Source organism: Pongo abelii, chromosome 16 (assembly GCF_028885655.2).
Source record: "Pongo abelii isolate AG06213 chromosome 16, NHGRI_mPonAbe1-v2.0_pri, whole genome shotgun sequence".
NCBI classification, from domain to species: Eukaryota; Metazoa; Chordata; class Mammalia; order Primates; family Hominidae; genus Pongo; species Pongo abelii.
Window position 1 is genome coordinate 16826629 of NC_072001.2, and position 27800 is coordinate 16854428.

Below are 27800 nucleotides of genomic sequence, written 5' to 3' on the forward strand. Positions count from 1 at the left end.
CAGCTACTTGGGAGGCTGAGGCAGGAGAATGGCATGAACCCACGAGGCAGAGCTTGCAGTGAGCCGAGATTGCGCCATTGTACTCCAGCCTGGGCAAGAGTGAGACTCTGTCTCAAAAAAAAAAGAAAAAGAAAAACGTAAGTAAGAATCTCATTTGAGTTACATGTGTGAAAATATTTCTTTTACATTATTATATAACACAGATTTTGGATATGACAAGTGCTGAACTGAGGCTTTTCACTTGATATGCATTACAAATTAGAATTTTTCACTCACAAAACATGCTTATGACAATTTTATATGTGAACAGAATTGTAAAAATTGCCTCGAGTTATTGAATAAAATGTTTAAAGTACCTCATAGGATGAGGAAAAAGTGGAAGAGTTAAAAGGATACAAAGCGTAAAAGATAGAGAATAAGAGTTCAAATAAAATCCAATGAAAAGGCACCATCTTGTGTAACTCCGTAGTTAATTGTGCATGTGTGCTATTTTTCATGACTTGGAGCACGTTATTTTTGGCCAAGAGTTTCCATTCTATCTATGGATATGCCAAAAATTTCCTATTTTAGATCTTCTAGTCTCTAACTCTCAAGATAAAAAATAAAAATCATTAAAACCTCTGACTCTGATATTGAATGCCTGCATAAAAATCTCCTCCCATCACCGTGCAACAGATGACTTGCTCGTACACCTTTTTCACTACCACTCCCCATCAAGGGTTTTCTCCTTCGAGACTACAGTAATTCTCTTTGTATTTCATATTATGTGCAAACTTTACTTTCAAAGAGTTACCTATATTAATGTATTTACATCATTCACTTAATATATTTTCTCTATCAGTAAAATTGGTTTAGATATCTTGGATTAGGACAGAACACATCGCAATTTTTCTCACCTTTATGATCAGTTTTTTTTTTTTTAAGTTGGACCGTTTTTCAGTTGGTGACTGTCAGAAATGAATTAAAGTTGTTAAGAGAAGAATAGGTAAGAGTAAAGAGAAGGGTGTCCTTACGTATCAACTTTGTTTATTTAGTTTTTTCAAGTTCAACAAGACCCTCCTCTCCCTTCAAGGAAGATGATTCCTAGGCATGTTTGTTATTTCTATCAAAACAGCTGAGGTTTTCTTTTTTTTTCATTCATATTGTTAAAACACCAATTGTGGAGCGAAAAATGCTTCAGCTGGGACTGTCCTCTGACAGGCCGTGCGACGAGGTCAGGCCCGCGCCCGCCAAGCCCTAGGGCCGCTGCCGCCTACGGCCATGGAGGACGAGCAGCCCGACAGCCTGGAGGGCTCGGCGCCGGTCCGGGAGGGCCTCTTCGCCGAACCCGAGAGGCACCGGCTGCGCTTCCTGATGGCTTGGAACGGCGCGGAGGGCAAGTCCGCTGTGACTTGTCACGACCGCAACCGCGCAGCAGCGGCAGCGGCACGAGGGGGCCCGGCTGGGGCTCGAGCCCAAGCCCGAGGCCGCCGTGTCCCCGCCCAGGTGGGCCGGCCGGCTCTCGGCCGCGGAGTTCCGCGGCGCGCGCCGGCAGCTAGCGGCGCTGTGGCCGCCTCTGGAACGCTGCTTCCTGCGGCTGCCGCCGGAGCTGAACATGCGAGGCGGGGCCTGGGGTCTAGGGCTCGGGCTGTGGGCGCTGCTCTGGCCGGCGCCCGCGGGCCCCTGCGAGGAGGCGCTGCAAGAGCTTTGCGGGCAGCTGGAGCGCTACCTGGGCGCGGCGGTCCACGGCTGCGGCGGCGCCACCGTGCGCGACGCGCTCTTCCCGGCTAAGGGCCGCGCGGCCGACTGCGAGAGCCCGCGCGAGTTCCGGGAGCGGGGCTTGCGCGCGTGATGGGTCGAGGCGGACGCGCGGCTGCGTCAGGTAAGCGAGTCCGGGCCGCCGGCGTGAGTCCGGGCCGCCGGCGCGAGTCCGGGCTTGGGTTACCTGGGACCCTGTGGGAGGCTCCCCCGGCGCCGAGAGCCCTGGCTGACGGGTGACGGGAGGCGCCGGCGGGCGGAGAAGGCCAAGGGTTCCCCGGTGCCCTCACCTGCGCGGGACCGCTGCGGGAAACCGGGGGGTGGGGGGAGCTCCGGGAGGGCCTGCAGAGAGGACAAGCGAAGTTAGAGCCTAGTGTACTTGCAGCTGGGAGCTGGGCTAGGCCCCCCAACCTTTGCCCTGAAGATGCAGGCAGAGCAGGATGTTGTAACGGGAAATGCCAGAAATACTGCAAGCAAAACTCAAAACAACCCATCCATGTAGGAAAGAATAACACGGACTACATGTAAACAATTCCAAATCTGTGTATGAGGAGACGTCGCAAGTGGGATAAAATGGTTTAAAGGAAGAAATGGCTTTTAGGAGATAGGGTGTTTTGTTTTAAGTAATACAGACTTGGTCAAATGGAAAGCCGGTAGAAAGTGAACTTTATTCATGAGTTTAGAATAACCGCATTAGTGCCCTTTTAAGCTGGAAAGAGGTAGTTTGAGAGAGGAATTATTTGAGTGGTAAACTTACTGAACCTAAGGGGACGGGGAAGTACATGTTCATAGAAGGGTTTAGGAGAAAATATGCCTTCTAAATCCACACTCACGGTTTACTAAGGAGAGCTAGGCTGGAGTCTCAGCTCACTGCTCTTATTAACCTGAATGATATTTTTCTGTGCATTCTTTTGAGGAAGGGGAGGTGAAAAGAATTCAGCCTAAGCTAAATATAGAATAAGCTTTCTAAATTAAAATGGTTTTATAAAAGGAGCTTGTTAGTGGGGTCATTTTTGTACTGTGAGCTTTATGTGTAAATGTGTACACACCCACTTAACGTGTTGATTTCACTTTAGAATATGAGGAAACCACAGGGGAGTTTCAGGCCAGTCAGCTTTTGAGCTTCATTTTCACCTTAGGATATGAGGAACCCACAGGGGAGTTTCAAAAATGGTATCATTTTGTATCAGACTTGTTTTTTAAACACTTGGTTTCTCACAGAGATAGGTGGTTTCTCCTTAAAATTGAACATTTATATGATGTATTTTACTGTAGTTACTATCAGAAAAGTTAGTTTTCCCAAATTTCAGTTCACTCTGGGGTCCTATAGCATGAATGTCGTTCATTCTGTTGAGCTAGCTGTTCACATTAGTGTAGTTCACATGTTTATCTGGAACTCAAAAATGAGGGGTTGAGGGGGAAGCTAAAATTCAAAACATGTCCAAATATAAAATTTTAATATTTACTTTATATTTGGAATAGAAAAGCAATTGATTCTAGAATTAGACCAATTGCTAGCATTGCTAGGATATATAAAATGAAGCTGAATATTTTAACTCTGGAATTTTTCTGAATAGTTTGAGAAATAAGGCTGAAATGTATCACTTGCCTTAAGTTTACTTTTGCGTGTGTGTTTTAATATTGTTCAGTGAGGCTTTCACTTAAAAAAAAAAATAATATTATTACCTGGATAAAAAATACAGCTGAAAGTAGATCACTTTATCCTTAAGCAGAAGGATGGAAATAGAAGAATTTAAGAATGTATTGGTTGAAAAACATCTATATTATTTGATTTTATTTCTCTTGTGGGAGTAAAATAATTTCCAACCAAATCAGTCCACCTAGATTACATACACTGTTCAGTTTGTTTTCTGCCTTGCAGCACAAGCAATAACCAGCAGAGACTGGAACCATAGCTGAGGCTCTGTAAATGAGTTGACTGCTAAGGACTTCATGGGAATATTAACCTGGGGCATTAAGAGAATCAACATGCTAAAGTACTTGGAGACAGCTCTGTGATGTTTTATGAGGTTTTTGTGTGTGTGTGTGTGTGTGTGTTTTTTTTTTTTTGAGACGGAGTCTTGCACTGTCGCCCAGGCTGGAGTGCAGTGGTGCCATCTCGGCTCACTGCAAGCTCCGTCCCCTGGGTTCACGCCATTCTCCTGCCTCAGCCTCCCCGGTAGCTGGGACTGCAGGCCCCTGCAACCACACCCGGCTATTTTTTTGTATTGTTAGTATACACAGGGTTTCACTGTGTTAGCCAGGATGGTCTCGTTCTCCTGACCTCGTGATCCGCCTGCTGTGGCCTCCCAAAGTGCTGGGGTTACAGGCGTGAGCCACCACGCCTGGCCCTTATGAGCTTTTAAAAAGGAATACAGCCTCACAAAACCTTTACAGTCAGAAAAGTCAAATGAAAAAATATCCACAATCTCAAGTGTTCTTTTGAGTCCTTTTCGCTGCATACTTAGTGCATAGTTGAGATTAAATTTTGTACTCTGCCTCTCCATTTAATTATAAAAGTCTCTTTTTTTTTTTGAAACGGAGTTTCGTTCTTGTTGCCCAGGCTGGAGTGCAATGGCACTATCTCGGCTCACCGCAACCTCCGCCTCCCGGGTTCCAGCGATTCTGCTGCCTCAGCCTCCCCAGTAGCTGGGATTACAGGCATGCGCCACCACGCCCAACTAATTTTGTATTTTTAGTACAGACAGGGTTTCTCCATGTTGGTCAGGCTGGTCTCGAAGTCCTGACCTCAAGCGATCCACCCGCCTCGGCCTCCCAAAGTGCTGGAATTACAGGCGTGAGCCACGGTGCCTGGCCAAAAGTCTCCATATTATTAAACAATCTTCAGAAGCACAGTGCTGAATGACTATAGTAATAATATTCTGCCATGGATATATCATAATTTATGTAACAATTCTTGTTTTATTGGACATTTTTGATGGAGGATGATAACATTTTCATATTTAATCAATATTTTAAATTGATGTATTGAAAGTTGAGAACATGAAGGGTTCTTTTGTTTAGTTTTGTTTGTTGGGTATGTATTACACTGTCCTGACTTGAGCTTTATTCACATTTGCTCTCTAGGTTATTCAAGGACACGGAAAAGCCAACACCATGGTGGCATTAATGAAAGTTTACCAAGAGGAAGATGAAGCGTACCAGGAATTGGTTACCGTGGCAACCGTGTTCTTCCAGTACTTATTGCGGCCATTTAGGGCTATGCGAGAAGTTGCAACTTTATGTAAGCTTGATATTTTGGTATTTTTTTTAATTTTTATTTTATCACATTTACTATTTGTCATATATTATTTCTTTATTTACACTTAATGTTCGATCTCTGTACTTTGTTTGGGTTTACTCTTATGTTTATTTACTTATTTATTGATAGAGATGAGGTTTTGCCATGTTGCTCAAGCTGGTCTCTAACTCCTGAGCTCAAGCAGTCTGCCCACCTCGGCCTCCCAAAGCGTAGCATTACAGGTGAAGCCACTATGCCTAGTTCACCCTTATGTTTAAATATTGAATTTATATTTAAAATTGATAGAAAATGAAGACATTTACATAGGTCAGCTTGATAGCTTAAGATTCCTACAAATTTTAAAGAGTTAAATGTTTTTTCTGGCGATGAATTTTTTTTTTTTTTTTTTTTTGAGATAGGGTCTCTTTTTGTCAGCCAGGTTAGAGTGCAGTGGCACAATCTTGGCTCACTGCAACCTCCTCCAGGTTCAAGTGACTCTTCTGCCTCAGCCTCCTGAGTAGCTGGGATTACAGGTGTGCACCACCACGCCCTGCTAATTTTTGTATTTTTAGTAGAGACGGGGTTTCACCATGTCGGCCAGACTGGTCTCGAACTCCTGACCTCAAGTGAGCCACCCGTCTCAGCCTCCCAAAGTGCTGGGATTACAAGCGTGAGCCACTGCGCCCAGCCTGATGAATTGTTTTTGATGTGATGTTTATTTGCTTCAGCTGTTTTCCTATAAGGACTCATGCAGATTTCTTAAAATAGGATGAAAATTTAAATAGCAGGACCCTAGATTGTAATTCAGTAACTTAAATTTTAGTAAATACAGTTATTGCTCTTGCTTCATTGAGCCATCAAACAACTTTGTGACACCATTCAGAAAAGGCATTCTTATTCCAGTGTTACAAATGAATCTAGAGTCCAGAGTTGTTAAATAGCTTGCCTTGGGTCTCAACAACGGGAATCAGAAGACACCTAAGAGATCTCTTGATTTCTGCCCCCTGCACTGGGCCATCTTTCCACATATAATCTCATGACCCCTGCCAGATGATTGTACTATAAAAATAGTGTCACATTTAGGTGAAACTCATGCCACTCTAACCTGTGGATAAAGTTGTTCTGTTCATTATTTTGAAAGTCTATTATTTGGAGAGTCTACTTCTTGCATATATTTTGCTTTCTTCTTCTTTTTTTTTTTTTTTTTTTGACATTGAGTTTCGCTCTTGTTGCCCAGGCTGGAGTGCAATGGCATGATCTCAGCTCACTGCAACCTCCGCCTCCTGGATTCAAGCGATTATCCTGCCTCAGCCTCCTGAGTAGCTGGGATTACAGGCATGTGCCACCATGCCCGGCCCGGCTGATTTTGTATTTTTTTAGTAGAGACGGGGTTTCTTCATGTTGGTCAGGCTGGTCTCGAGCTCCTGACCTCAGGTGATCTGCCCGCCTCAGGCTCCCAAAGTGCTGGGATTACAGGCATGAGCCACCGCACCCGGTCTGTATTTTTCCTTTCTTTAAGTAACAGCTGTTTTAAGATACCATTCACAGATTTTATGTATATACGTATATATATATAAAACACATATACGTATATATGTATATATATAAAACACATATACGTATATACGTATATATATAAAATACATATACGTATATACGTATATATAAAATACATATACGTATATACGTATATATAAAATACATATACGTATATACGTATATATAAAATACATATACGTATATACGTATATATAAAATACATATACGTATATATGTATATATATAAAATACATATACGTATATATGTATATATATAAAATACATATACTATATATGTATATATATAAAATACATATACGTATATATGTATATATATAAAATACATATATACGTATATATGTATATATATAAAATATATATAAAAAGATGTACAATTCAGTGATTTTTAGTATATTGAAAGTTGCACAATGATCATTACTATGTAATCTCAGGACATTTTCACCCCCAAAAGAAACTCTGTACCCATTAGTCACTCCCAACCCTGGGCAACCACCAGTCTGCTTTCTGTCTCTGTGGATTTCCCTGCTCTGGACATAGCAACAGCATTATTCAATATGTGGTCCTTTCACTCAGCACAGTGTTTGCAAGGCTAATCCATGTTGTAGCAAATATCAGGATTTCATTTCTTTTTATTGCTCAGTAATATTCATTGTATGAATATATTGCATTTTATTCATCAGTTGATGGACATTTGGGTTGTTTCCACTTTCTGGCTATCATGAATAATTCTGCTTTGAATGTTTGTAAGTTTCTGTGTAGACATATGTTTTCATTGCTCTTGTGTACGTACTGAGAAGTAGGATTGCTGGGTCCTATGATTACTCAATGTTTAACCTTTTGAAAGACTGCCAGATGGTTTTCCAAAGTGGGTGCACCATTTTATACTCCCAAAAGCAGTAAATGAGGGTTCCAATTTGTCTACATTATCACCAACACTTGTAATTGTGTGTCTCTTTGGTTACAGCCATCCTAGTGGGTGTGAAGTGGTATCTTATTATGGTTTTGATTTGTAATTCCTTGTCAGCTAACTTGTACATATTTCTTATGCTTTGTAGAAGAAAAATTGCATATTGGATGACATAGCAGTACATGTCTTAGTTCAGGCTGTTATAATAAAGTACCGTAGATTAGGGGCTTATAAACAACAAAACTTTTTTTCTCACAGTTCTGGAGGCTGGTTAGTCTAAGATCAAGGTGCTGGCAGATCCAGTGTCTTGTGATGGCCAGTTTTTTAATTTGTAGATGACTGTCTTGCTGTGTCTTCACATGGTGAAGAGCAGAGAGAGAGATCCTGTGTCTCCTCTTCTTTTTATAAGGGCATTCATCCCATTCTTGAGGGTTCCACCCTCATGACCTAATTACCTCCCAAAGGCCCCATCTTCAAATACCATCACACTGGGGATTTAGGCTTCAACATACGCATTTTGGGGGGATCCAAACATTCAGTCCAATACCAGTACATGTTATAAGCATGAATATACAGATACTGTCTTTCAGGTGATTATATTACATATCCCTGAAAGAAATGATAACAACAGCTAACACTTAAGTGCTGTGTTCCAGGCCCTATGCTGAGTGCTTGACAACACAGATGACTCATTTAAACAATTGTGTATTATTATTAATAGAGAGAAGCATAAGTTGACAACATTCCTCTCTAGAAAAAGTTATTCTAGGCATATGAAGTGAAAGTAGGTTTTTTTCCCCCCCTTTATGCCCCAGAGTGTCCTTTTGTCTTCCAGGTGGTGCTCAGCTTAGAGCCTTATTCATATGCAGTAAGGGACTGCTGAATGAATGAAAATTTAATTGAGTAGTAGTGTAGTTAAATTAATCCATGTGACCGATTTCCTTTCAATTTCCTAATGGTTCTATATAACTATTAGCTTTTACTAAGATAATTTTCCCTTCTGTCTGTAGAAGTCCTTGGATGAGGATGACCTAGGTCCTAGAAGGGTAGTTGCCCTGGAGAAAGAAGCTGAGGAATGGACCAGATGGGCTGAAGCAGCTGTCGTCTCTATTCAAGATATCACAGTGAATTATTTTAAGGAGACAGTAAAAGCATTAGCAGGTGATAATCTAAAAAATGCTATATGCAGATACGTGTAATTGATTGTCATTTTATTCAAATACCATTTGAGTCCCTCTTAACGCACTAGGCACTGTGTTTTCTAAGTGGCGAGATTTCAGTGTCAAGCATTAAGAGACATTGTACAGTCTGGTGAAGAGAGAGAAATCTTAATTATCTATTCACTGAAGCACATGGAAAATGGCAGTGACAATAAATGGCACAAAGAAGAGAGACATGGGGCTCTGAGGGTCTGTGAGAGAGAAATTGGGCTTGATCAGGGTGGTCACTGAAGGCCTCTGAGAAGTGGCGCTTGCCCCAATATCTGAAGGGTAAATGGAAGTTGAGAGAATAGAAAAAGTGAGGAGTGTTCCAGGCAGAAGGAATAGCACTGGCAAAGGTCCCCTGGCTTGAGGGAAGTTGGCAAATAGGAGCTTACAGAAAACCTGCGGGGCTGGATCGCAGAGAGTGCAGGACAATGTGGTATGAGGGAAAATGCTGGCAAGACAGGCAGGGATCAGACTGTGCAGGGGCTTGTGGGCTGGGTGAAGGACTTTTTTTCAGTCTTAAATAATTTTTGATAAAAACACCAAGTAGGACACAACTTAATGTCTGTCAGTTTGTTAAGTTATGGTACATTCATGAAAGAGAAAACTACATAGCTATTAAGCATGATTCTTGATTTTTTTTTATGAGTGGCAAGAGTTTCTGATATATTGTGCAGAATCAACAAGATATAAAGCAGAATGATGATCCTGGTTTTTTGGTCAAACTATCCATATGAGCCTGTCTGTCTAGCTAGACATAGAAACGATATGGAAGCAAGTGTGCCAAAATATAAGAAGCAGTTGCCTCAACTAGGTGAGATCATGACTTCTTATTGTCCTTTTAAAAATTGAGTACCTAAAATTTTATATTAATGACCACGTATTATTTTTATAATAATAAAAATGTTAATAAAACAAAATTTCTTTTAAAAAAGATGTTCTGTAGGTAGTATGGAGGCAATAAAAAAAGGATTAGTTCATGATCAGTGTTTCCCTTTTTAATGAGGTGTAATTATATTTTATCTTTATAATCCAACAGGAATGCAGAAAGAAATGGAACAGGATGTGAAGAGATTTGGCCAGGCTGCCTGGGCCACAGCAATTCCCAGGTTGGAAAAACTTAAGCTAATGCTAGCTCAGGAGACTCTGCAACTCATGAGAGCGAAAGAGTTGTTTAAATCACAAAAGAGCTGAAATTCAGGGAAAGGTAAGACAAAGATAAATATAACTTTGTTTTAAAAATACACTTTTATTTTTTTTTATTTTTTATTTATTTTTTGAGACGGAGTCTCGCTCTTTCGCCTAGGCAGGACTGCAGTGGTGCAATCTCGGCTCATTGCAAGCTCCGCCTCCCGGGTTCACACCATTCTCCTGCCTCAGCCTCCCGAATAGCTGGGACTACAGGCACCCGCCACCATGCCCGGCTAATTTTTTGTATTTTTAGCAGAGACGGGGTTTCACCATGTTAGCCAGGATGGTCTCGATCTCCTGACCTCATGATCCGCCCACCTCGGCCTCCCAAAGTGCTGGGATTACAGGCGTGAGCCACCGCGCCCAGCCCCACTTTTATGTTTTAAAAATTTTATATAAATAAAGGATACAAGTGCAGTTTTGTTCCATGGATATATTGTGTAGTGGTGAAGTTTTCACTTTTAGCGTAATCATCACCTATATAATGTAATTGTACCCATTAAATATTTCTCATCCCCCGTCCCACCCACTTACTCTTCTGAGTCTCCAGTGTCTATTATTCCACACTGTCTGTGTATACACACTACTTAGCTCCCATTTATAAGTGGGACCATGTGGTAAAGCACACTTTTATTTTTAGATAGCACTTTTCTTTCCAGGCATCATTAAGGAGCTTCTTTTCTTCACTTATTCCAACACCGTCTTCTATGGAAGGTTAGACATAAAGTTTTCCTTTGGTTAAGATGTTTCAAAATACCATATTGTAGGATTCACTTTATAGTAACACTGAGCCCAGTATTGAAGTGGGTACTGTACTTGAAAATCAATCCAGCAATGTTTTCAGTACAGCTTTAAAATAATCAAAGAGATACTTCACTGAAGGATCATAGACACTTTTTTCCTATAATCTTATGACTTTAAAGCAGAAAACACTGTAAACACCTGTCTTAGTTGGCTAAGGCTGCTATAACAAGATTAAATATCACAGATTGGGTGACTTAAACAACGGACATGTATTTCTCACAGTTCTGGAGGCTGGGAAGTCCAACATCAAGGTGCCTGCAGATTCACTGCCCGGTGAGGATCCTCTTCCTGTCTGGTAGACAGCTGCCTTCTTAACTGAGTGCTCATATAGCCTTTTTTCTGTGTGTATGTTTAGAGAGAAAGAAAGTGATCCCTGTCTTTCTCTTCTAATAAGGGCACTAATCCCATGATGGGGGTGCTATCCTTTTGACATAATCTGAATCTAATTACTTCCAAAGGACTCACCTCCAAATAACATCACATTGGGAGTTAGAGTGTCAACATATGATTTTGGGGGGACACCAATAGGCAATACATAATAATACCTCATTGCCATTTATGTTTCTCAAAACCTAAATGTTTTTCTGTGTTTCAAGGATGAGATAAAGTATTAGCATCACTAGATGAAATGAAAAAGTGTTTCTTTCCTATTTGCTCTTTTATATTTAGTACTGAACAAGGAATAGAAAATAGCTAGAATGCTTCTAAAGTTTGTTTTTAATATACTATTTATTTTAACTTATTTTTCTTTTTTTTATGAAAATAAGATGGAAGATCTTCCAGAACAAGAAAAAAATATAAATGTTGTAGATGAATTAGAAATACAATTTTATGAAATTCAGTTAGAACTATATGAAGTTAAATTTGAGATATTAAAAAATGAAGAAATACTGCTTACTACACAGTTGGACTCTCTTAAAAGACTTATAAAAGGTAAAGTTTATATTTAAGTATATAGATTACAATGTTTATAAATTTAAGGAAATACAGACCATATTATCAATTACTTTTTGTAAACTGTAACATCTGAAAATTTCCTAAAGTTTTCCTTCAGTGGTTTATTATTCAAATAATATATTCATTGTTAGCACATAGCAAAACAAAGAAAGAAAAATTATTATTATCCCAATCCCATCATCTAGAGATGCTTAATGGTTGGCTGGGCACAGTGGCTCACGCCTATAATCCCAGCACTTTGGGAGGCCTAGGCGGGCAGATCACTTGAGGTCAGGAGTTCCAGACCAGTCTGGCCAACATGGTGAAACCCCGTCTCTACTAAAAATACAAAAATACTAAACCCTGTCTCTACTAAAAATACAAAGTCCCGTGTGGTGGCACGTGCCTGTAATCCCAGCTACTTGGGAGGCTGGGGCAGGAGAATGGCTTGAACCCGGGAGGCGGAGGTTTCAGTGAGCCAAGATCGTGCCACCGCACTCCAGCCTGGAAGACAGAGCGAGACTCCGTCTAAAAAAGAAAAAAAAAAAGAGAGATACTTAGTGGTAATAATTTGCTGTATAACTTTGTAGATTTTAAAATATGCTGATATATAAAAGCATAAATTTTTAACCAAAACTACATAACCAGTTCAGTAACATCTTTTTTAAATTTTTTTAATTTTTATGGGCGCATAGTAGATATATATATGGGTTACATGAGATATTTTGACACAGGCATACAATGCATAATAGTCTCTTTTTCATTTAATACATAATAATTGTCTTTCTATTTCAGAAATAATAAAAGTATCAAAATTTTAATGGCTGCATAGTATTCCATTATATGGATATACCGTGATTTCCAAATTTCTGCTGTTTTGAACAGTAGTGTAGTGAACTTTCCTTTACACATGTCTTTGAGTATACGACAGATTATCTCCTTGGAGTAAATATCTAAGGATGAAATTATTGGGTCAAGGGCAATATATATTTTACATTTTGCTACGTAATAATACAACAATCATCTGAGATACATTTTTCCTCACCTCCGTATTATTTTCTGATTTCTAAATTTCATACTACGTAGTGGCCCTCTAGATAGGTTGTACATTTAAAATGACGCTCCCAGGCTGGGTGTGGTGGCTCACGCCTGTAATCTCAGCACTTTGGGAGGCTGAGGGGGGCAGATCACTTGAGGTCAGGAGTTCAAGACCAGCTTGACCAACGTGGTGAAACCCTGTCTCTACTAAAAATACAAAAATTAGCAGGGCGTGGTGGTGGGCGCCTGTAATCCCAGCTACCTGGGAGGCTGAGGCGGGAGAATCGCTTGAACCTGGGAGGTCGAGATTGCAGTGAGCTGAGATGGCAGACTCTGTCTCAAAAAAAAAAAAGAAAAAAGACACTCCCATCAGCAGAATATGAGTGTGTATGTTTCCCAGACTCATACCATTCTTTTGCATTTTTGCTTACTTGACAGAGAAAATGGCAATTTTCCAATTTTCATTTATTTAATTATGAGTGAATATTGAACAAAATTTTGTATGTTTACAAGCCATTTGTACTTATTTTATGAAATGCCTATTCATAGTCGTTGTCCGTTTTTCTTTGGAATATTTCCTTTCGACATTAAGAATAATATCCTCTATTGTCTGTCATATATTGCAAATAATCTCTCCTTGTCATTTGCGTTTTCTTGCCTTTCAGAAATATTTAATTTTTATGAAGTCGTGTTTATCGATTTTTTCCCCTATGGCTTTTGCTTTTAGTATTATGTCTGGCAATAGTCTCCTATCCCAAAATTATGTCAATATATACTTATGTTTTCTTTTAGTATGTTTATGATGTTACTTTTTAAAACATTTAATTCTTTAGTCCAGGTGGAATTTATTTTGATTGTGGTAGGAACTGAAACTTTCACTCAAATTGTTAAGCAGTCCCAATCACTGATTTTAAAAACATTTTCCCTAAATGTTTAACATTTCTCCAGTTAAACATTAGATTGACTTTGGTCTGTTTCTGAGTTGTTCTCCTCCATTGGTTCGTGAGTGGCTTCTGCTGCTGGCTCCATGCTGTTCTCATGACTGTCTTGGAGGCACGTTTTAGGGTCTGGTAAGGCAAGTACCCCCCCATTACTTCACAAGTTTTCTGACTATTTTCACTCCTTTATTCTTCCAGATGAAATTCAGAATCAAGTTCAAAACAAAAACTCGTTGGAATTTTGATTGTGATTTTGCTTCAAATTAGAGATTACTTTGGGGAGAATAGTGGTCTTTGCAATTTTGAATCTTCCTACCCAAGAACATGGTATGTCTCTCTCCATTTATTTAAATCTTTTTTCCTAAAGTTCCTCCAAGTTTAATAAATTTCTTCACATAGATCCTGAATTTTTAGTTTAATCCTGAGTATTCAGAATTTTTTTCAGTAGTTTCAGGTTATAAGCATTTTACATATTTAGGAAAAAAATTACATTAAAAAAAGAAGTTAATCTGGAAGGATGCATGCCAAATTGTTCATAATGTTTTTCCTCTGAGAATGACTCAGAAGGTTTGGGGAAGAAGCAATAGAATTTCACTGTTTATTTAATGTACTTTGGGAGGGTTTGAATTTGTTACAGTAAGCATGACTTTTAAAAAATCAATATGTAATCAAGATTAAATATCACTAAGGCATCTTAATAATATATTGCTGGTAGAATATAAGTTGCCTTTCTGGAGGGCATTGTGGCAATGGGTATCAAGATCCTTAAATACTTATCTGCTAAGGAAGTGATAAAAAGTGTACACAAAGATCTATACAGAGATGTTCATCACAGTGAAATGAAGAATGGAACATTGGAACAGCCTAACAACATGGATTGCTTAAATTAGAGAATACTATGCTGCCATTAAAATTTATCTTTTTTAATTTTTTTTTATTTTTGGAGATGGAGTCTTGCTCTGTTGCCCAGGCTGGAGTGCAGTGGCACGATCTCGGCTCACTGCAACTTCTGCCTCCCAGGTTCATGCTGTTCTTCTACCTCAGCCTCCTGAGTAGCTGGGATTATAGGCACACGCCACTGTGCCCAATTAGTTTTTGTATTTTTAGTAGAGACGGGGTTTTGCCATGTTGGCCAGGCTGGTCTTGAACTTCTGGCCTCAGGTGTGCCACCTGCCTTGGCCTCCCAAAGTGCTGGGATTACAGGTGTGAGCCACCGCACGTGGCCTAAAAATTTATTTCCATCCCATGGAAAATGTTCTTTTAGAACTCCATTGATATGTGTAGCTATGTAAGTAGTATGTGTATGTGTGTGTGTGTGTGTGTATATACGTATGTCTATACAGGTATGTATACATGCATATACTACTTACAGGTATATGCACACATGCTACTTACATACATGTGTATAGTCATGTATATATACATGTGTATATGTATATTACATTTATACACATACATTTTTTATATGTTAATAGCGATTCTCAGTGGTGGGATTACAAGTGATCTTTATTTTCCTTACATTTAAAAAAATTCAGTGCAGTTTTACAAATAATAAAATATGTTTTAAACAATCATTAATACGTTTTTGGAAAAACAGGATGAAGTTGTCTATTATGATCCATGTGAAAGTCCAGAGGAACTTAGTCATTGACTGTGGTGGGGCTGTAGGACGATAAGAATTCAGAAGTGAAAGAACTCAGAAGGCAGTGCCAGCAGCTGGAGTCTATTAAAACGGGCAGGATCTGTGTCAAAAGAGCTTCTCTCCAGAGTAGAAAGGTAGGTACGCTCAGAGCGGCTTTCTTTTCTTTTCTCTTCCAGAGATTTATTCTTGTATGAAGGATAAAGAGGTATTGAAATAAGGTTTTTACCCACACAGTGATTAATTTTTTGTGTGCTTATGCACTTATCCATGGCTATAGTTAAAATGATTTTAAATATTTTTCTTAAAAATATTATTTTTTTCTTTTGGGTTTTAAGCATTTAGCAGATCTCAAGGTTTTAATTTATTCATTCAACAACTATTTGTTGAATGCCCACTGCATACACAGGCACTTTATTTTTATTTTTTTGAGACAGAGTCTTGCTCTGTCACCCAGGCTGGAGTGCGGAGGCACGATCTTGGCTCACTACAACTTCCGCCTCCTAGGTTCAAGTGGTTCTCATGCGTTAGCCTGCCAAGTAGCTGGGTTTACAGGCACGTGCCACCACGCCCAGCTAATTTTTGTATATTTTGTAGAGACGGGGTTTCGCCATGTTGGCTAGGCTGGTCTTGAACTCCTGACCTCAAGTGATCTGCCCACTTGGCCTCCCAAAGTCCTGGGATTGCAGGTGTGAGCCACCGCCCCTGGACCATGGGTACTTTAAAAACTACAATAGGTAGAAACTCTATTTCTAATAACCAACTATAACAATTCTAAATATATTTTACTGTAAATTATTGAGTACACAAAACAATTACAGATAATATTCAGCTCACCTCAGATCTTGTATTTGGTGATTTTTTTCTTAATTTTTAAAAATCCATGAATACATAAAAAGATAACACTAAGAAATTTGTTTCCGACAGAAAAGGAAGCTTCTATATATCATTTTTATACAGACTTTTATATGTATTTACTCATATTTACTATACTTTTCTCCCTTTTTTTTGTTTTGAGACGGAGTCTTGCCCTGTCTCCCAGGCTGGAGTGCAGTGGTGCAATCTTGGCTCACTGCAACCTCTGCCTCCCCAGGTTCAAGCGAGTCTGCTGCCTTAGCCTCCTGCGTAGCTGGGATTACAGGCGCCTGCCACCACGCCTGGCTAATTTTTGTATTTTTAGTAGAGATGGGGTTTCACCATGTTGGTCAGACTTGTCTTGAATTCCTGACCTCAAGCAATCCACCTGCCTCAGCCTCCCAGAGTGCTGGGATTACAGGCATGAGCCACTGTGCCCAGCCTACTATACTTTTCTTGTTAGAATTAAGAAAACGTGAAAATTGTGACTTTTGTAGCTTACAAAAATGTTGATTACTCTTCTATGTAAATACGAATACTTAAAAAAAACTTGTCTAGGTGCTGTGGCTTATGCCTGTAATCCCAGCACTTTGGGAGGTTGCGGTGGGAGAATCACTTAAGGCCAGAAGTTCGAGACCAGGGACAACACAGTGAGACCTCATCTCTGTGATGCGCACCTATAGTCCCAGCTACTCAAGAGGCTGAGGCAGGAGGATCGCTTGAGGCCAGGAGGTTGAGGCTTCAGTGAGCTGTGATTGTACCACTGCACTCTAGCTGGGGTGATAGAACAAGACCCTGTCTCTAATAAAAAATAAAAATAAAAAATTTTGTAAGAAGAATATATTCTTTGCATGTTCGTGTTTAAGAATTGTACTTCTGAATTTAGGAACGGTTATTCAGAGGATTTGAAGATCTACAGGCATTTGCCCTTTGCTCCACATTTCAGAAAACCCATGAGCCCCAAGAGGAGTCTCCTTTGGCACTCCCATGGTGCTGTGGATGAACAGATACCTCCACCTCCTTGGCAGTGTTATATGTATATGTATATGTATATAAAATGCTCCTGTGCCTTCTCTTATCCAGACTTGGAGCATTAACCTTCACTCTCAAGATATAATCACTCCCCTTACCCCATTTAGAGGAGCTCTTTCCACTGATTCTGGAAATGTTGGAATTTGGAAGGCACTCGGTTCATAGAATGGTAGTTGAGGTGAGCTCTTAACTTGGGTTCAGATCACAGCCTGGCCACTTAGGTAGCCATGTGACATTAGGCAAACTACTTAAATCTCTTTTCGGCTCACAGTTTTCTCCTCTGTTAAAAGACGATGACAGACCGGGCACGGCACCCGTAATCCCAGCTATTCAGGAGGCTGAGGCAAGAGAATCGCTTGAACCCAGGAGGCGGAGGTTGCAGTGAGCCAAGATCACGCCATTGCACTCCTCCAGCCTGGGCAACAAGAGCAAAACTCAGTCTCAAAAGAAAAAAAAAAAAATAGTGGTAATAATACAAATTTCATGTGAAGATAAAGTATCATAAGGCATGAAAAGTACTTGTCATTGAAGCTAAAACCTACTCAATAAATGTTAGTATTATCTGTGAGTATTACTGTATTATTTTTTACATAGATTAAGGATTTTATGTACATATAGCATATTATATATTGGTATAGTGAGTGGTTAAGCACAGGTGAAACAGTGATAACAATTTTTCAGGTTTTTTTAGATTGCTCTGTGTTTGTAGGTATGCTTGGAAATGTAATTAGTATTTATAATGTTATGGGGAAATGTGTTTAAAACAATCACATTAAAACATTGTTGGGACACATCCCATTTAAGAATGGGGGCTGCCTGTATGTCCTCTCATGGTTGGAGGATTGTTTTCATCTCTTAAAGCACTCTGCTGGGAACAAATTATTTCCATAAGCAGCCAGGCAACTCTCATCATAGACTCTGAAGGAGACAGTACCATTGGGCCGCGCCAGAACTAATATTAATGAATGCCTTACCCTATGCCCAAATGCAGTGCTTTCTTCTTTTAACCTTTTATGCTATACCAGGGTAATATTAAAAACCATGTAGGTGATTTGTATTATTCCACCAGGATCAGTGCAAAGAAAATCATCGGCTCAGATTGCAACAGGCTGAAGAAAGCATAAGATATTCTCGTCAGCATCACAGTATTCAGATGGTGAGTGTCCTCTGAAGGAAAATGTTTTGTTTGTGTAGCATGACATGCAGGCCTAGACTTGTGGAAACTGGAGTTGCGTTGCCCTGGACCTGCAGCTGTCAGCCATCTCGCCTCCAGGCCTGCAGTCTGGGTGCAGCCTTGGGGTGGTAATGTTGGGGTACAGCCTCTTTCTTTGTCAAGACATTTTTATTGTATGCCAAGACATTTTTTGTAATGTTGAGCAATTTACAAATATACATTTGTTTAAATACAGAAAAGAGACAAGATAAAAAGGAGCAAAAGAAAAAAGAATGGATCAACCAAGAATGTCAAACACTCCAACGATTGAGAGCATTTAAAGAGGTAAGTTCTATAAACCATCACCTCATCTACACTTCTGGGGAAATAAATGAAGACTGCTCTAAAGAGGAAAGTATAAAGTATTAAGAACAGGTCATTCAGAACAAGAAACATTTAAAAATAACATTATTTCTGGTATATCAATAAAAAGCAACAACAAAAATAGAATATCAGTGATTCAAAACCCATGACATAAAATAACTGCTGTTTTTGACATCACAACACACTTGGGTTCCTGCTCTGCACTCCTCACTGAGTAGTCCTAACTGGCACTGGTGGTTTAGATTGGCAGGGAAAACTGAAAACTGTTCAACTCCCTTGACTTTAGCTGGCATTTCCTCTCATTTGTAATAAACAGTTCTTTAAAATGTTATCCAGGCAGCATTGTGATATAAGTGTAGTGAAAGTGCCCAGTTAAAAGTAAAATGTGGTTTTTTTTTTTTAATATCTACAACTTTCTTTTTTCTTTTTTTTTTTAAAGTATATACTTAAGAGGGTAATGTTATTTTTTTATGTCCTCTGTTCCAGGCCTACATTTGTATTTCCTCCACAAAATGATCCTGAGTCTGTAATTTTTGTTCTATTTGACTTTATTATTAGAGATAAATTTGTTTAATTAAAAAAAGCTGCTATGAAGATTCAAAAAATAATTTTTTGCTTTTATTTTTAATTGACACATAATTGTACATATTTATGAGGTATAGTGTGATGTTTTGATACAGGTATATAATGTGGAATGATCAAATCAGGATAATTAGCATATCTATCACCTCAAACATTTATCTAAAGGTAAATGGGTTTTTTTAAATAATGTAAATAGGGAGTCCGGCACGGTGGCTCACGCCTATAATTCCAGCACTTTGAGAGGCTGAGGCAGGCGGATTGCTTGAGACCATGAATTTGAGACCAGACTGGGCAACATGGTGAAACCCGAGCTCTCCTAAAAATACAAAAATTAGCCGGGCATGGTGGTGCATGCCTGTAGTCCCAGCTACTTGGGAGGCTAAGGCACAAGAATCACTTGAGCCTGGGAGGCAGAGGTTGCAGTGAGCTAAGCTTGCGCCACTGCCCTCCAGCCTGAACAACAGAGTGAGACTCTTCTGCCTCAAAAAAAAAAAAAAAAGTAAATAGGGGCTTATTAAAGAATATCATTGAATTTACCGACTATAAAACATAGACCTGCTTTCATTCCCCAGCCTCTTCACAAAGACCCAAGTTTATTGTAGCCCCAAAAAAGGAAACAACCCACTTTATCCCAGAAAAGATTCTGGAATAGGTATCAGATGCCTTCCATATACCAGGCACCATGCTATGCACTTCACATTCACTCTTAGTTCTTGAAACAGCCTTGTGAGATAGTTTCATCACCACTTTACAAATGAGTAACCAAGGTTCAGAATGGTTGGTTACACAACTTAGTTCAAGGTTAAACAGGCATTGAAGCCAGGTCTTACTCCAGAGCCAGACATGGCTTCTCAGCGTAGGCAGCACATCCAGATTCCCTGGAGAGCTTCTTCTAAGTACTAACGCCCAGCCCCACCCACAGAAATTCTGATGGTTTGGGTTTGAACTGCAGCGGGAAGCATGAATTGAAGGAGCTGCATGAATACCAGATGAACGCAGAGCCAGTGAGGTGGAGAGGAACTGGCGGGTCGCCGTCACAGAGTTTCGATGAACAGAATGGAGTTAGTGTGGAGGAAGGGATCCAAGGGCGGCCAGCCCATCTCCTCAGCTGTCACTCAGATCAAGGAATTGTTTGGCAGTACAGGAGATTACTTTTTCATGTGTGGGTGATACGAAAATGGGAGGGGTAGGCAGATTTAAGATGACAGAATCAGGCCTCCTAACTGGAGGCCTCCTAATCAGGCCTCCAGTGAAACTGGAACAATTAGTTAAATGCTAACAAGTTCACCCAAAATTTGGATAAATTACTGGTTTTCTAGTGCAGAAAAGCCCATGTGGAGCTATGCACTTGCATGGGGTGATAGGAAAGTCTGTGTGGCTTAAGTTTTGGGTAAAAGAATTTGAGAATTCAATTTCCTTCAGCTTAATGAGCCATCTGTGTGATGAAAGCTCATGGGCTTTTGGGATGTATGGACAGCAGCATCCTGTGTAGAATAAGGGAGTTCTGTGTTTACCAAGAAGTGCCACCCTTGAAGGGGACATAGCCAGTTTGAGCACATTTAGAAGGGAGGAAGTAGGAGAGGGAGAAAACTAGAAATAAAATCTTGTGATACATGATATCTGTTGAGATCAAGGAAGTTCTTTGAATATCTGAAGGGCTGCACGAGGTAAAGGATTTAATTTATTGTGGGTGGACAGACTGCCTGTGTAATATAAGGCAGAACTTGGCCAGGCACCGTGGCTCACGTCTGTAATCCCAGCACTTTGGGAAGCTGAGGCAGGCAGATTGCTTGAACCCAGGAGTTTGAGACCAGCCTGGGCAACAAAGCGAGACCCCGTCTCTGCAAAAAAAACAAAGGCAAACTTAATAGTTCAGAGTCACAGTGACATGCTGCAGCCGGGATGCCACAGAGGGCATCCTTGAGTGGTTCAGGGAACCCCAACATCAGGGATGACCTGATCAGTTGGATGGAGATCAGCTGGATGACCACTGCAGTTTAGCCCTCTGGCCCAGTTTCTGGGATTCTAATTCTGCTGGCATGCTCTCTGACAGAAGGCTGCAGGACGGCAGCTGCATGGCTGTGTCTGCATCGGGGAAGTTTGGGGGCTTGTTGCCATGACATTGCTATTTGTCCTGAAAGGAGCAGAATGTGAGGGAAATGGAAATAGTCCTTGAGTTAATCATGGATTGCATGGTGTGTGTGTGTGTGTGTGTGTGTGTGTGTTTGTTTGTTTTAGGTTTGCATTAATAGGATCATATTGAATGCATCCTTTGCCAGTGTCTTTAACTTAGGTTTTTGAGATATATTCATGTTAATATGTATAGAGCTAGTTCATTTTAATGAGTTCATAGTATTACATTTTATGTTTTATTGGCTAATCAGCGCCTTCTTTAGGGACCTCCTCTCAAGATTAGCTCTTTGTAGGGCTAGGTTTTTCTTTATCAAATGAATACCTGAAAGACCAGAACTTTTTCAATTTACATTTTTTAAATTATGAAATTAACTCTAAGCCTAAAAGTTAGAGAAAATAAATATCCACAGGCTCTGTAATAGCTGCCACTCAGATGTCCACTGTGCTGGCATTTTTCATAGAACTTTTCTCATTTTTAATTGTAATACATACTATTTTATATCTGGTTTTCATTGAACACTGACTGTATCATCTGATTTTCAGGTGTTTCAGGGGTTGTACTATTTATGACTTTTTATGACTACTTAATATTTTGAATAGATTTGTCATTTTTTCAACTAGTATCCTATTATTTGTATTTTAGCATTTCTAATTTTCCATACTAAAATTGATGACATTTTCCTCTATACATATGCTTTCGTGTCTTCATTTTACTACAGAGAAGGTAATGCTTGATCAGAGGATATAAATGCTTATCGTTTAGCCCATGAGAAATGGACTCGGTAGCGAGGATGGCTGTGCAAACAAGAAGGAGCCACTTTGTGAATTAGACCATCCGTGCATAGAAACGCATGTGTTTATAGATTTCTAGAAAGTTGCAGCATTTTGAGGGTTTGCACTTGTGGCAGATTCCTCACCATGGTTTTTCATTTTCAGAAATGCCTAGCTCAATCTGTCTGAAACACCTCTGGCTCAGAATCTGTGGCTCCAAACCTGCCAGGTGACCTTTCCCAGCAGACGTGCTTGCCAGCTTCCCAGGTGGTGTCAGTAATTCACCCGTCCTCTAGGAAAACTAGAGGTGTTCCCCTATCGGAAGCTGGTAAAGTGATAAGCCCCAAGTGTCGACTGTCATGGAAATATCCCTGTCCAGCTTTTTGTTCCAGTTGGTGATCAAACACATTCCAAATCCAGTGAGGAACTGTCACTGCCACCACCTCCTCCTCCACCACCACCACCACCCCAACCCCTCCTCTGCCTGCTCTGTCCTCATCCTTTCAAGCTGCAACTCATCAGAACTTAGGCTTCTGGACTCCAGTGAAAGATGACCAGCCACTTCCTCTAGTGTGCGAATCACCTGCTGAGAGACCACGTGACTCCTTGGTAAGTTTTCCATGTCCAGGATCTATGGACGAAGCGTTGGCCTCCTTGAGGCACGGCAGAGCTCCTCTCCAGAAGGTGGAAGTGCTGGTGGTGTGTCCTCCCCGTGCCTCAGTCAATGAGCACATTCTGGCTGCCATAAGGCAAGGGGTCAAACTGAAGAAAGTTCACCCTGATATTGGCCCAAAACCCAGCAGCAAACCAACCAGCAACAGATGCAACAGTGATCTTGAGAGGAGAATCAGGGCCGCACTCCAGAGGATCAAGAGGGTGTCTGCTGACTCAGGAGGACAGCGACGAGCAGGACCCTGGCCAGTGGGACTGTTAGGCTCAAGTTTGACAAAGGCATCCGCCACTGTAGGCTTGAATAAAGTGGGTGAGGCTAAGACCTATTGAAAAGCACACTAACAGGGTGCTGGTAGTTGGGCCACATAACATTCCGGAAGATCAGCAGGGCCTTTTGTGGGATGCTGCAGCATTTTTTTTTTTTTTTTTTTTTTGAGAGATGGAGTCTCGCTCTGTCGCCCAGGCTGGAGTGCAGTGGTGCAATCTTGGCTCACTGCAAGCTCCACCTCCCGGGTTCATGCCATTCTCCTGCCTTAGCCTCTCGAGTGGCTGGAACTACGGGCACCCGCCACCATGCACAGCTAATTTTTTGTATTTTTTAGTAGAGACGGGGTTTCACCATGTTAGCCAGGGTGGTCTCAATCTCCTGACCTCATGATCCACCTGCCTCGGCCTCCCAAAGTGCTGGGATTACAGGCGTGAGCAACTGCACCCGGGCTTTTTTTTTTTTTTTTTTTTTGAGGTGGAGTCTCACTCTGTTGCCCAGGCTGGAGTGCAGTGGCATGATCTTGGCTCGCTGCAACCTCCACCTCCCGGGTTCAAGCAATTCTCTGCCTCAGCCTCCCAAGTAGTTGGGATTACAGGCACGTGCCACCACATCCACCTAATTTTTGTATATTTAGTAGAGACTGGGTTTCACCGTGTTGGCCAAGCTGGTCTTGAACTCCTGACCTCATGATCCACCTGCTTTGGCCTCCCAGGGTGTTGGGATTGCAGGTGTGAGCCACCGTGCCTGGCTGATGCTGCAGCTTTTATGTGACGCGGTGACTCTTAAAACTGGGGAGGGAAGTAGACATGAGAGTTTCATACACCACCCCATACGTGGGATGTCAAGACCCATCGGATGTGTCGCTGGCCTAACAGAAGAGCACTTATTTCTCACCATGGGTGATCTAGAATTGTTCCCTGATTCTGAAAGAAGTTTGCTCTACTCTGGTAAGCAGCACTATTAGACTACTGACTGTGGCCTCCTGTGCATATGGAATAGTGATTTCTCAGATTTATAGGTTTGAATGTGAATGTTATCAATAATCAGAATAAATTGCTTATATTCAGGAAAAAAATACCAATTGTGCACATATTTTTATAAAATTATACATAAACACTTTATTTTTATGTCATTCTAAATAATTTTTTGTATGTTTCTATTTCCAAATGTTTGGTAATAGATAGAAATATGATTGATTTTATTTATTGAGTTTGTGTATAACCACGTTACTAAACTCACATATTGAGCATTTTAATAGGTTATTTTGAATAGTTTTACATAGACTGTTAAGTTGTCTGAAAATAGAAACAGGTTTAATTCTTCCTTTCTGATGTGGATGTTACTGATTTTTTTCCCTACATTACTGATCTGGCTAGCACTGTCAGTATAAAGTTGAATATAAGTGGTAAAAGAGCTGACTTCTTGCCTTGGACCCAGTTTTTAAATCAGTCGGAGAGTCACCATTAAGTGTAATTTAGTGGTAGTTTTGGTTTTTTGTTTGTTTGTTTTGTAGATGGCCTCTATCAGGTTAAGTTCCCTTTTCTCATTTTGCTGAGAGTTTTTATAAAGAATAGCTATTGAATTTTGTCAAATGCTTTTGCTGCATCTGCTGATATGATACATTTATTCTTCATCTACCTAATGTTGCAATTTATATCTGTTGAGCTTTGAATGTTGAACCAGGCTTGCATTCATGGTATAAATCACTTGTTTGTAAAGTATTGTTTTTAAATATTGCTAGATTTGATATCTTAGTATTGTATTTTTATATTTGTCTTCATGTGTTTTTCTTTTCTCATAAGTGTCTGTACCCCCTTTTTTTTTCTTTAAAGAGAAATGATGAGAAAGATTGTCTCTCTTGAAGTTCTCAGTGCCTGTGCATTGCTGCCACTACACAACTAGTATCATGACAACAGCTTCAGAACCAGAGCTGGCTTCCAGGCAAGGCTGGGTGGGGAAGAAAGAGAAAAACAAAAGAATTATTTCGCTTTGCCGAGACCCTAACCTAGTGGTGCTAGAGGAATTAAAGACATACACACAGAAATATAGAGGTGTGAAGTGGGAAATCAGGGCTCTCACAGCCTTCAGAGCTCAGCCCCGAACAGAGATTTACCCACGTATTTATTAACAGCAAGCCAGTCATTAGCATTGTTTATATAGATATTAAATTAACTAAAAGTATCCCTTACGGAAACAAAGGGATGGGCCGAATTAAAGGAATAGGTTGGGCTAGTTAACTGCAGCAGGAGCACGTCTTTAAGGCACAGATCGCTCATGCTATTGTGTGTGGCTTAAGAATGCCTTTAAGCGGTTTTCCACCCCGGGCGGGCCAGGTGTTCCTTGCCTTCATTCCCGTAAACTCACAACCTTCCAGCGTGGGTGTTAGGGCCATTATGAACATGTTACAGTGCTGCAGAGATTTTGTTTATGGCCAGATTTTGGGGGGCTTGCTCCCAGCACTCTACATATGCTCCATTTTACAGAGGCTTCATTCTTGGTTCTCTAGCTAAAAAGAGTAGAAATTTTGCACACCTGGGTTAGAAAAAAAAAATAGCCATTAAACCCACCCCTGTTACAGGTCACTATTGGTATTTTGATTTTGCTTTCAATCCATCTGTTATTGTTTACTTTTAAGAGTTCTTGGTAGTTGCTTTTTATGTCCAGAGTTTTAATTTCAATCAGAAGGAAAATAGGCCTTGGTGAGCATGCTTTGTCTTGGCTGGTGCCAGAAGTCTATACTCAAATATTTTTAAAATAATTTTTAGTTGAATAACAAGTTAGACCTGTGCTTAGCTTTCTCATTGTTTTCCTAAAAATAGAAAAGGTTTTAAATACTTTAACCACGAAATAATTTAAAGCAGGTTTAAAATAAACGCCTTCGTTTTGCCTATTGTATTACTCTGTTCTCACACTGCTAATAAAGACATACCCAAGACTGGTAATTTACAAAGTAAAGAGGTTTAATTGACTCACAGTTCCACATGGCTGGGGAGGCCTCCCAATCATGGCAGAAGGTGAATGAGGAGCAAAGTCACATCTTACATGGTCGCAGGCAAGAGAGAGCATGTGTGCAGGGGAATTCCCCTTTATAAAACCGTCCGATCTCATGAGACATTCACTCTCATGGGAACAGCATCAGAAAGACTCACCTCCATGAGTCAGTTACCTCCCACTGTGTCCCTGCCACAACATGTGGGAATTGTGGGAGCTAAAAATCAAGATGAGACACAGTCAAACCATATCTCCTATATACATTCACACTAGCGTTTTAGTTTTAGAACTAGTTCTATGTTACTATCTGAATTAATTTTTCCACAATTTTGTAAGGAAAAATAATGCCTTCTTTGAATTTCATGTGTAAATGATATTTTTAGTTTTGTGTCATTTTGTCCAATAAATTCTGAAAATCTTTGTATTGACAGTGTGTATCTCTGCATAACCATCTATGTATAAGAGCGCTCAGTAAAAAGAATAAAGAGGAAAAAGCACTGGATCTATATTTATACAAAACAAGCCACCAGCAGAGCCCACTGGGAGTGGTCATGATATAATCAGGAGTGTATATTCACAGGTTGTAGATCTGCATATCAGAAGAGGGTTTGCAGATAGCAGATTCTAGAAAAGTTGTCTAATCAGACGGTAAATGCAGGTGTCGAAGCACTGAACAAAAATAAGCTGCTTTAATTATTTATAAGAGGGAAGTACAAGTCATTATTCCATCTGCTAATTTACAGCCTGTAAGATACCCTTTAAAAGCAGCAGTAAGTAAACTCCTCATAAAAGTTAGACTCTATGACAAATCCACTGCCTTTCTTCTTTTGCAGCAGGGCCTTTCTTTTTAATGACTATTTTTTGTTTTTGGAGATGAAGTCTCTGTCACCCAGGCTGGAATTCAGTGGCATGACTGATCACTGCAGCCTGGTCCTCCAGCTCACGTAATCCTCCTGCTTCAGCCTCCTGAGTAGCTGGGACTACAGGTGTGTGCCACCATGCCTGGCTTTTAAAAAAAAAAATTTTGTAGAGATGGTGTCTCACTATGTTGCCCAAGCTGACAAGCACTTCTGCCCAAAGTGCTAGGATTATAGGTGTGAGCCCCCATGCCCAGGCTAGTGACTATTTTTGAAAAAAGAAACACATTACCCTCCCTTGTTAATCACTTATGTACAAAAATGCATGTTTTGCTGTTGATCTGTTTTAACTAACTCTTTCTACATAAATAACACATTTGTACATGTATATGTGCAGATATATTTATAATGTTAAAATTGTGTTTAAGTGATGTTTACTAAACAGGATAAAATTTTGTTTGGAAAATTGAGATGTGAAATTTTATCTAGTTAATCTATAGTCCTTTCCCTTATGGTGTCCAGCTCTATGCAGGCTCTGCCTCACTCCAGATTATGTAACTATCAATTCATATTCAAATGAATTTGAAATTTAGCTTTCAACGTTTGCCTTTTCAATTCATCTTGAAATTATTGTGGTAATATTATTTCCTATCCACTAGCATACTTTTTAATCCCAACAGTAATGTTTCTGAAAAGACCACTAGTTCTTCTGTTGAGCAGTTACTGATACCTTGTCATTCAAGAGGAGGATAGAGATGCCCACAGCCCCTCTCCTTCAACCACATATGTCCAAGTAAAACTAGTATTTCTTCCTTTTAAAAATAGACATAATTATTTTCCATATTATTGAATACATTTCTGTTGTAACCTCAGTTCTACTCTTCAGAATCCTTTGTTCGATTTTCT

At 40.1% G+C, this 27800-nt stretch overlaps 1 pseudogene; it reads left to right on the top strand.

The window, feature by feature from the left end:
- Positions 1–1260: 1260 nt before the first annotated feature.
- Positions 1261–26467, top strand: LOC129050292 (WASP homolog-associated protein with actin, membranes and microtubules-like; annotated as a pseudogene).
- Positions 26468–27800: the final 1333 nt, after the last annotated feature.